At 41.7% G+C, this 8,242-nt stretch overlaps 1 protein-coding gene across 1 annotated transcript in view; it reads right to left on the reverse strand.

Moving 5' to 3' along the window:
• Positions 1-8,242, reverse strand: part of NPNT (nephronectin) — a 665,225-nt gene that overhangs the window by 547,018 nt on the left and 109,965 nt on the right. The window lies entirely within an intron of this gene.

Below are 8,242 nucleotides of genomic sequence, written 5' to 3' on the forward strand. Positions count from 1 at the left end.
GCCAAAGTCTGTGTAGTTGCTCAGACAACTTCCTGGAGCAACCTCTGGGGTTAAGTAGGGGTATTTGGCCAGTTAGAGGGCTATAGGATACTGTCATTCTGAGTCACATGGTGGTATTTCCTGCAGCGCCTACTGTCCATGTGGCTCTCTGGCTGTGCCTTTGCATGGCTTCCAGGGGGCACCGTTAGAGTATTAGCCACCCCAGGCTCTGTAGATGGAGGTTCTAGTCTCCAGGTCCTTACATACTCTTGCATCTGGTCCAGGCTCATGCTCCAAAATGTCTGTTAGTCTATAAGGTGCCACAGGATTCTTTGCTGCTTTTACAGATCCAGACTAACACGGCTACCCCTCTGATAAGAGTATGATATGGGCTCCAGGAATCCAGGGTTTGCAGCCCTTTTGGACTTTCTACTGGAAGGCATAGACAAGGACCTTCAATCCAGGATCATAGCATCAAGTTTCTACTTCCAGCAGCATCCTTTCCATGGTGTCTGGAATTTGTGCAATAGAATCCCCAAATCTCCACCTTCCTATGAGCTGCCAGATTGGCTCAATGGGATCTGCCACTAGTTTTGAAGGATCTAATAGATCATCCCTTCTAGCCACTCACTTCAGTGACTGTCTTTTACCTGTCCATAAAAACTTGTTTTCTGGTCTCTATGACATCTGCTAAATGGGTATCAGAGCTGGTGGCATTGTCTATGTAAGAACTCATTGTGTGTTCCACAAGATGGTGGTACTGAGAACTCTCTTCTTTCTAAAGTAAATTCACCCTTCCATATTTACTAAGAAATCATCCTCCATTCATTATGTACGAAGCTTCAACATCTGACGGAGAAGAAGTGGCAAACCTTAGGTGTCATGAGAACACTGAAAATCTACATCAAGCACACACAATCCACCAGGAGGTCAGGATGCCCTGTTCACGTCCTTCCAGCCTAAATGCCAAGGATTCAGAGTTTGAGTCATCCATCACCAGATGGAATGGGCTCTGTATTGTTGAGGCCTACAAGGCATGAGAATCCCCTGCTCTGGAAGTTTTCAAGGCACACTCCAGAATATCTCTAGCTGACTCATGCAGAGCAGCCACTTGGTTTTCAGCCAGCATCTTCATCAAACACTGCTAGATTGGCTTTCTATCAAAAGCAGAGGCCTTCTTTGGTAGGAAGGTACTATAGGTGGTTGCCCAAAAATGATGTTGCCATTTGAGAAATTCTTATAACAAAGGTTGGGGGGGTCCCTTTTTTCTATCTTATATTCCAAATCTCTGTTCACTGCTCACTACTTCTCAGATGTCTCTGTTGCGGAGACGCTGGGATACAGAATGGAAGATTTCTCCACTAATCTCCTTTCCGCTAGCAGTGACTTCCTCGATTCTACCCATGCTGGATGGCATTATGCCAAAGGGTCAGATATTTTATTTGTGTTGGATCATAAAGATGCAGGCCATATGGCAATTATTATACATAGTTGTAGTGTTCCTACTGAAGTTACTGATACTCTTCTGTGAGTTTTACACAGTTTGGGAATGATTCAGTTGGCAGCAAGAAGGAAGATCCAGGGTGGCCAGTGCACACAGTTTTGCATCTTTGGACCACCTCTGTGAGCTGCAGTGTGGAGAGAAGCAACCTAGCTGTCTCAGAATTGTGGGAGACACTGGTAGAAGAAAGCAGATTATCGATAAAAAAATCTTCCAGGTTTCAGAAGTCTGGGACAAGAGGGGGAATATCTGGTAAATGTTGATTTGTGTTTCTTGAGTGTTCATGGTTACAAGGAGGTACAAACTTTTTTGAGACTCTAAGTTCACAGTACTGAAAAAGTTACCATTTGCGTCAACCTTATTATTCATCCAGAGGTCAGTTATGTATTCACATGCCCATAATCTCTAGCTAGGTTTGCTCAGACAGCAAGGAATAAACATTAAGGCATCAGTACTGAAGGATTATCATAGTCTTTATTGATTATAAGAGCTGATGTTAGGTTTCAGCTCAAAAGAGTACATAAACTCATATACAGAAGTCTCACTTCACAGTTGAAATACAGCCACCTCTAAGGTAGAAACCTGGACGCAACACTGTAAAAAGTTTAGGAACAAATGTGAATAATACTGTATCTAAATCAAGCTTTGGAAACCATTTAGATAGGGAGAAGATTTGTAATTACAAGGGCTGGAATTGGTCGACACTAGTGTTTACATCCCTGCTCTTAACATAAGTGCCATTGGATTGTAGATGACTACAAGTTAAAGCACCTCCAGTAGTCCAGTGCTTTAACAGCAAACCTTAAGCAAGGGCCAGCACTAGCTCAGAGGGAAGAGTGGCACCTACTGAATCCAGCGGCTGCAAAGCTGTACCTTGAATGAGGGAGCAATCACCCCAGCTCCAACCCGATCTCCAAGTGCCACGGTAGCTGCTCCTGTCTCTCCAGCTCTTGCTCTCACCTCCACCCTCCATAATTGCCACAGTTACTGCCTGCCAGTTAGCAAAGGTGATCCTTGCCCCTTCTCGCTGCTGGATTGAGACCAGACCAGAATCTGTTGGGCTCTCAGCTCCCAATCAGCCAATGGGGAGACACTAACTGGAGCTAGGTGGCATGGGGTGGAGTTGGAGGGGATGCGAAGCTGAGCTGAGCGAGGGGTGTTTCTAGATGCACGAGAGAAACATAGATCATCCCATCCCCGTAGATTCCACTGCCCCGACTGAGTCCTTATCACAGGATGTTAATTAGAAAAAAAGACCTGAATTTTCATTCACACAAACATATTCCAAAACATATTTGTGATGAAGAAACTGGAGTGGTGGAGAGGTTAGATTAATAGATTTTTAAGGCCAGAAGTGATTATAGTAATTATCTAGTCTAACCTCCTGCATAACACAGGCCATCAGACTCTGTGAATTAATTCCTGCCTCAAGTCCAACTGATGTGCTTGAACTAGAGCATAGCTTTTAGAAAAATTCCCATCTTGATTTAAAAATTTCTGGTCGGGGAGAACCTACCCTAATACTTAGTAAATTGTTCCAAAGGTTAATTACCCTCATTGTTAAAAATGTGAACCTTATTTCTGGACTGAATTAGACTAACTTCAGCTTCCAGCCTTTGAATATTGCTATGCCCTTGTTTGCTAGATTGAAGAGCCCTCTATTAAATTTTTGTTCCCCAAGTAGGTACCAATAAACCATGATCAAGTCAACCTGTAACCTTCTTTTTGTTCATCTAAACAGATTGAGCTCCTTCAGTATATCACTTTTAAGGCATGTTTTCCAATCGTTTAATCGTTCTCATTGTTTTTCTTTGAATCCTCTCCAATGGTGAGGTTTGGAGTTGTGGATGTCTACTTGCTAAATTCTTCAGTCATCCTTATGGTGCATATATGAAAAAGTGAATATAGCTCCTGCTACAGTTAAGCAGTAATGAAATATGATGCAGTTTGCATTGATTAAAATATTAGCAGTGGTGTCAAATATTAATTTAGATTAGCACATGCTGTAAAAATAAATACAAAATTTTACATTCTAGCTCTCCTGTAAGAAAATCAGATCATAGCTTTGCCAATAACCATCTACAAGGCAGAAATTGTCTTTGTACATTTTTAAAAAACATTATCCTTTTGTTCTATTTTCCTTCCAATCTCTCATTTTTAGGACTTCAAAGTAGCCTTGTGGTTTGCATTGTAGGAAAGTGATGTGTGGAAGATGAGAAGCAGATCTGAATGTCTTTAAAGTTTGTATGGCTCCTGTATAAAGAGCAACTGTGGTTTGTCATGGCTTGTCCACGTTGGGATCAGAACTGTGCTAGCTCTGAGCTTGTTGAAACACAGGAGAAGGCTAGCAGAGTTCTCTCATGGCATCCCTAACCCAGAGTACACACCGAGAATTGTGTTTGGAACCATGTTCAAAACACACTACATACTATATAGGAGGCTAGCCTATAGCATTGTTTTACTATCATGGTTTTCCTTAATAAATAAATAACATGGCCTCAGAAATTGTGTTAGAGCCCTGCTAGCAACAATCTCATTTAAATATGCTTCTAGCCAATATGGTTTAACTCCAGTTCTGTGGCTAGTGAGGCTGGCTGGAAAACAAGAATTCTGTTTCATGAAAAATTTTAAGCCTTCACAATTTGTTTTTGTTCTGTAGTGGAATGAAAATGAGACCTTTTGAAAGTTTTCATGAAAAAACGAGAGAGAGAGGGAGACGCACCCTCCAGAATATTCAATAGCCTGATGGTTAGGGTACTCACTTTTCTAGCCCAGTTAATATTTAATAATTTATATAAAGAGGAACTGCTCCAAGAGGAAAGAAAGAGAAACTGACTTTGTATCCCAGTGGTTAGCGCACTTGCTTGAGATGTCGGAGACCTAAGTTCAAGTCTATGCTCTGAATCAGGCAGAGCAGGGACTTGAACCTGGGTTTCCTACAGTCTAGGTGTGTGTCCTAACCAGGCTATTGGCTCTTCTGGGGTGGGTGTTTCTCTGGCTCTCTAGTTTTGACCAAAAATTCTATCCTGGACCAGAGAATTATTTTGACAAACTGGCATTTTCTGATGAAAGAATGACTCTGTTTCCCATCTATAAAATGAGGATAATAGTAGTTCCTTTCTCTCCCTTTGCAATCTTATTTTGGGGGAAAGAGATGCATACCAGGTATACGTACAGGAGCTAGCACAAGGGTGCCCTTGTCTCAGCTGGGGTCTGTAGGTGGTACTATGATACCAATAACTAATAAGTGGGAAGCTACACATTTTTGGTGCATATCTCTATTTTCCCCTCCTCACCTTTATGTCTGTATCAACAGCAGGAGTCGGTGTAGAGCAAATCTTGTATTTTACCAGCGCTGTAGCAGAACCAAAACTTAGGATCTAAATGCCTTGTAAACTTTGGGAAAGTTAAGAACTGGATCCAAACTCTGAGACTTGGATCTATTTCTCTGGTACTTACTGTTTAAACAATATAGTATGTGATATGTTGCAGTTATTGTAGTTGTAGATGCTATTCTGTTTTCTTAGTTTCCATACTGTTATGTTGCTATACAGAATGAATGCATTTGAGCAGCAGAGATGGGGTCCCTGTTAATTCTCCAGGTATTCCCAACATGTTCCATCCATCAGCTGTCTGAAGACAAGTTTTTGTTCTTAATATTTATTCACCTGGCATTATCACAGCAAGCTGACTCCAAAGTGAGTCATAGTTACACCTCTTTTCAGGCATCTCTGTAAGGGGAATGTTATCTTGCTTCTGGGGTAAATACATAATTCTGGCATCACTGAACACAAAAGTAGCAGAAAAAAAGATTTATCATGCTCTGTAATTGTTGATATTACTTTAAACAACAAACGTATAACTGTCTGGGGATTCAGGAACACATTCTATTAGTGTATGCGAGGTATTTGAGAAGTTTTAGTTTTCCAGTCATTACATTGCATAATTTGATCTGCCCTCAGGCCTGTTCCCCACTCTGAACACCTCTCCCTCTTAATCCTCTGAAGCTTTAATGATCCCATTATGTTTCTGGCACTTTAGAATTCTACTTCAAGCAAAGTTGTTTCTGTAACCCCAGTTCATTGAATGAAAATGGGAGCTGGATGTTCATGTTGGAACTTATTGACTCTGAGTGCTACAGGTTTTCACAGCAGAACCAGTTAAAATTCTACAGTTATAACTCTGCATTGATTAAGGTACTATTATGGATCCTGTTCAAATGTAGGAAGATACCGTAGTTTCTGCAGGTGTTTGGTGCAGGAAGTATTGAGATTTTAGTAGCCGTTACTGTAATATAGCTAACAAATAGTTTTCTTGAAAAGGAGGTTAAGAACTTTCAAGTCAAATGGAGAGTATTGTGAGGAGTTGCACCCTTGTACCAGTTGAAGGTGTTGTGTCTCTAGAAATTCCTCCACAGCAGTGTTTTAGATTTACCCATAATGCTTTTCACTTATCTAGTGCTTTGTCATCCAAGAATTTCAAAGTGCTTTACAGAGGCAAATAAGTGTTATCCACATTTCACACATATGGGGAAACTGAGCCACAGAGAGCTGAAGTGACTTGGTAACACAGCTGAGTCAGTGGCAGAGATGGGAGTAGAGCCCAACTCTTGAAATAAGCCTGAGTTCTGACTATTCTAAAATGCTCTCCTTCACCTACACAGGTCATTCTCATTTCTCCTGACCACCTTGCATTGCTTCCTCACAGCCAGTCTGCACTGCAAGTTCATGTGCTACTAAAAACTTGCCACAGATTTCCTCTACTGACCCCTTAAATAATCCAATGTCTGCCTAGTGCTCCCCTACCTCTTCACTCTGATTTTACTGCAGTTCCTGGCCCCTCTCTCTCTCCTCTTTCACATGTCTATAGTCCCCTTCCTATGTGCTCTCCTTCCCTGAAAATGTGTGGTTTTGAGGGGGGGGGGGGTTATGTGTGACTTTTGAGCTGTGTCCTCCTCTGAGTAATTCATTTCTTATTAGCACATGCCTGGAACCAGTGATATTAGGATCAGGCTTAGTAGTGAGATGAGACAGCTGTTGTACAAGGGGTGGGTGGGATGGAGAGAGGTGGAAAATTCCATTCTGAAAGGCATCACTTTCATAATGAGTCAACAAGAGGAGTCTCCCAATGATGGATGGAGAACTGTGGGGGTGGTGGGAGGCAGTTGAAGGCAGCAAGGAGTTAGTTATTCTCTCATTATTTCTTCCTGACAAGATAGAATAATTGACACTGCAGCAGAAAGGACATCACTAAGTGCCAGATTTTTCAAATGAACTCACCAGTTTGAAAAAAGCACTTTTTGAAGATCTGACTTTTATTTAAATGCCTAACTGGGACTTGAGGTCTTTTGAAAATCTGGCCCCAATAGTGACTGCTGAGCACATGAAAATCTGCCCTCAAAGGGCTTAGAATTTTTTGGGTGCCAGTTTTAAATGGTTTCAATGGGAAATGCTAGCAGTTCAGTCACTCCAATAAATAATCATTACTAACCTGTTGCTTCCCTAGTATTTTACAGCTCTAGTTGTCTACATGTTCTGCCTGCAAAACAGAGTGAATCTGGTCCCTGAATGACCCATTCAGTGCTGAAAGATGACCTTGCCGTAATCTCAGAGCAAGTAAAAAGAGGTCCCTTAATGCAGTGCTTCTCAAGGTATCTGATGTGCGGAACCAGCAATTTTTTTTTCCAATGTGCCAGGGACCGGTGCCATATTATTATCCTATTCGACACTCTTATGAGGAAACTCGCCGCGGACCAGCAGCAAACGGCTTGCGGACCGGCACCAGTCCGCTGACCACCACTTGGAGAAGCACTGCCCTAATGCATCTACCTTGCTATTAGCCTTTTAAGATATCTGAAAAATGTGCTCTGCTCCCTTTAGATCTGCTTCAGACTTCACTCTCAAGGTAATGCTTTTAAGAATAATGGAGTTTAATACATTCTAATACTAGAGACTTTAAATTAACTTTACACATTTTGGCCCTGATTCAGTCAAGTACTTGAGCATGTGCTAAGCACATGAGTAATCCCAAGGATGATTGCAAGTTGAAGTCAACGGAGCTATTCATATGCTAAAAGTAGGTGTGTGTTTAAATAACTTGCAGCATCAGGGCCTTTATCTTGTTCTGTCTGCAGTGACTTGGAGACAAACTACAGCAGTGGCTCTCCAACTTTTTTTACTGGTGACCTCTTTCACATATCAAGCCTCTGAGTGCGACTCCCCCCACCCCCCCACCCCCATAAATTAAAAACATTGTTTATATATTTAACACCATTATAAATGCTGAAAGCAAATTGGGGTTTGGGGTGGAGGTTAACAGCTCGTAACCCCCTGAAGGGTCCCAACTCCAGTTTGAGAACCCCTGAACTAAAGAAAAAGATCAAAAACCCAACTTGTGTTTGAGCCTGCTAAAGGAGCTGAGCTATTCCTTTCTATCTCTCACTTTTATCATTTTCACTAGCTTTTGATCAGGCTAAAAAGCAGCAGTTGCCAGCACTGACCTCTTTTTGGAAAGTAAAACAAAAACAAAAGCCCACCCACCAACCCTGTGTGTCAGCAGAAGCAATGTCATTTACATTAAAACAGCCAAAAACATTGCAAGCAATGTGAGGATGTGCACACATTTCCTGGCAACTCTCATGATCAAATTGCCCATTGCAGTTGTGTGTAGTTAGTGTCAGAGAGAGAAGGGGTCCTTCATGACTGTTTGCTGAGCTGCTGTTTAGTTATGTAATATTTTGTTTCAGGAGCGAGGTTAATGGGA

This window comes from Gopherus flavomarginatus, chromosome 3 (genome assembly GCF_025201925.1).
Source record: "Gopherus flavomarginatus isolate rGopFla2 chromosome 3, rGopFla2.mat.asm, whole genome shotgun sequence".
Taxonomy (NCBI): Eukaryota; Metazoa; Chordata; order Testudines; family Testudinidae; genus Gopherus; species Gopherus flavomarginatus.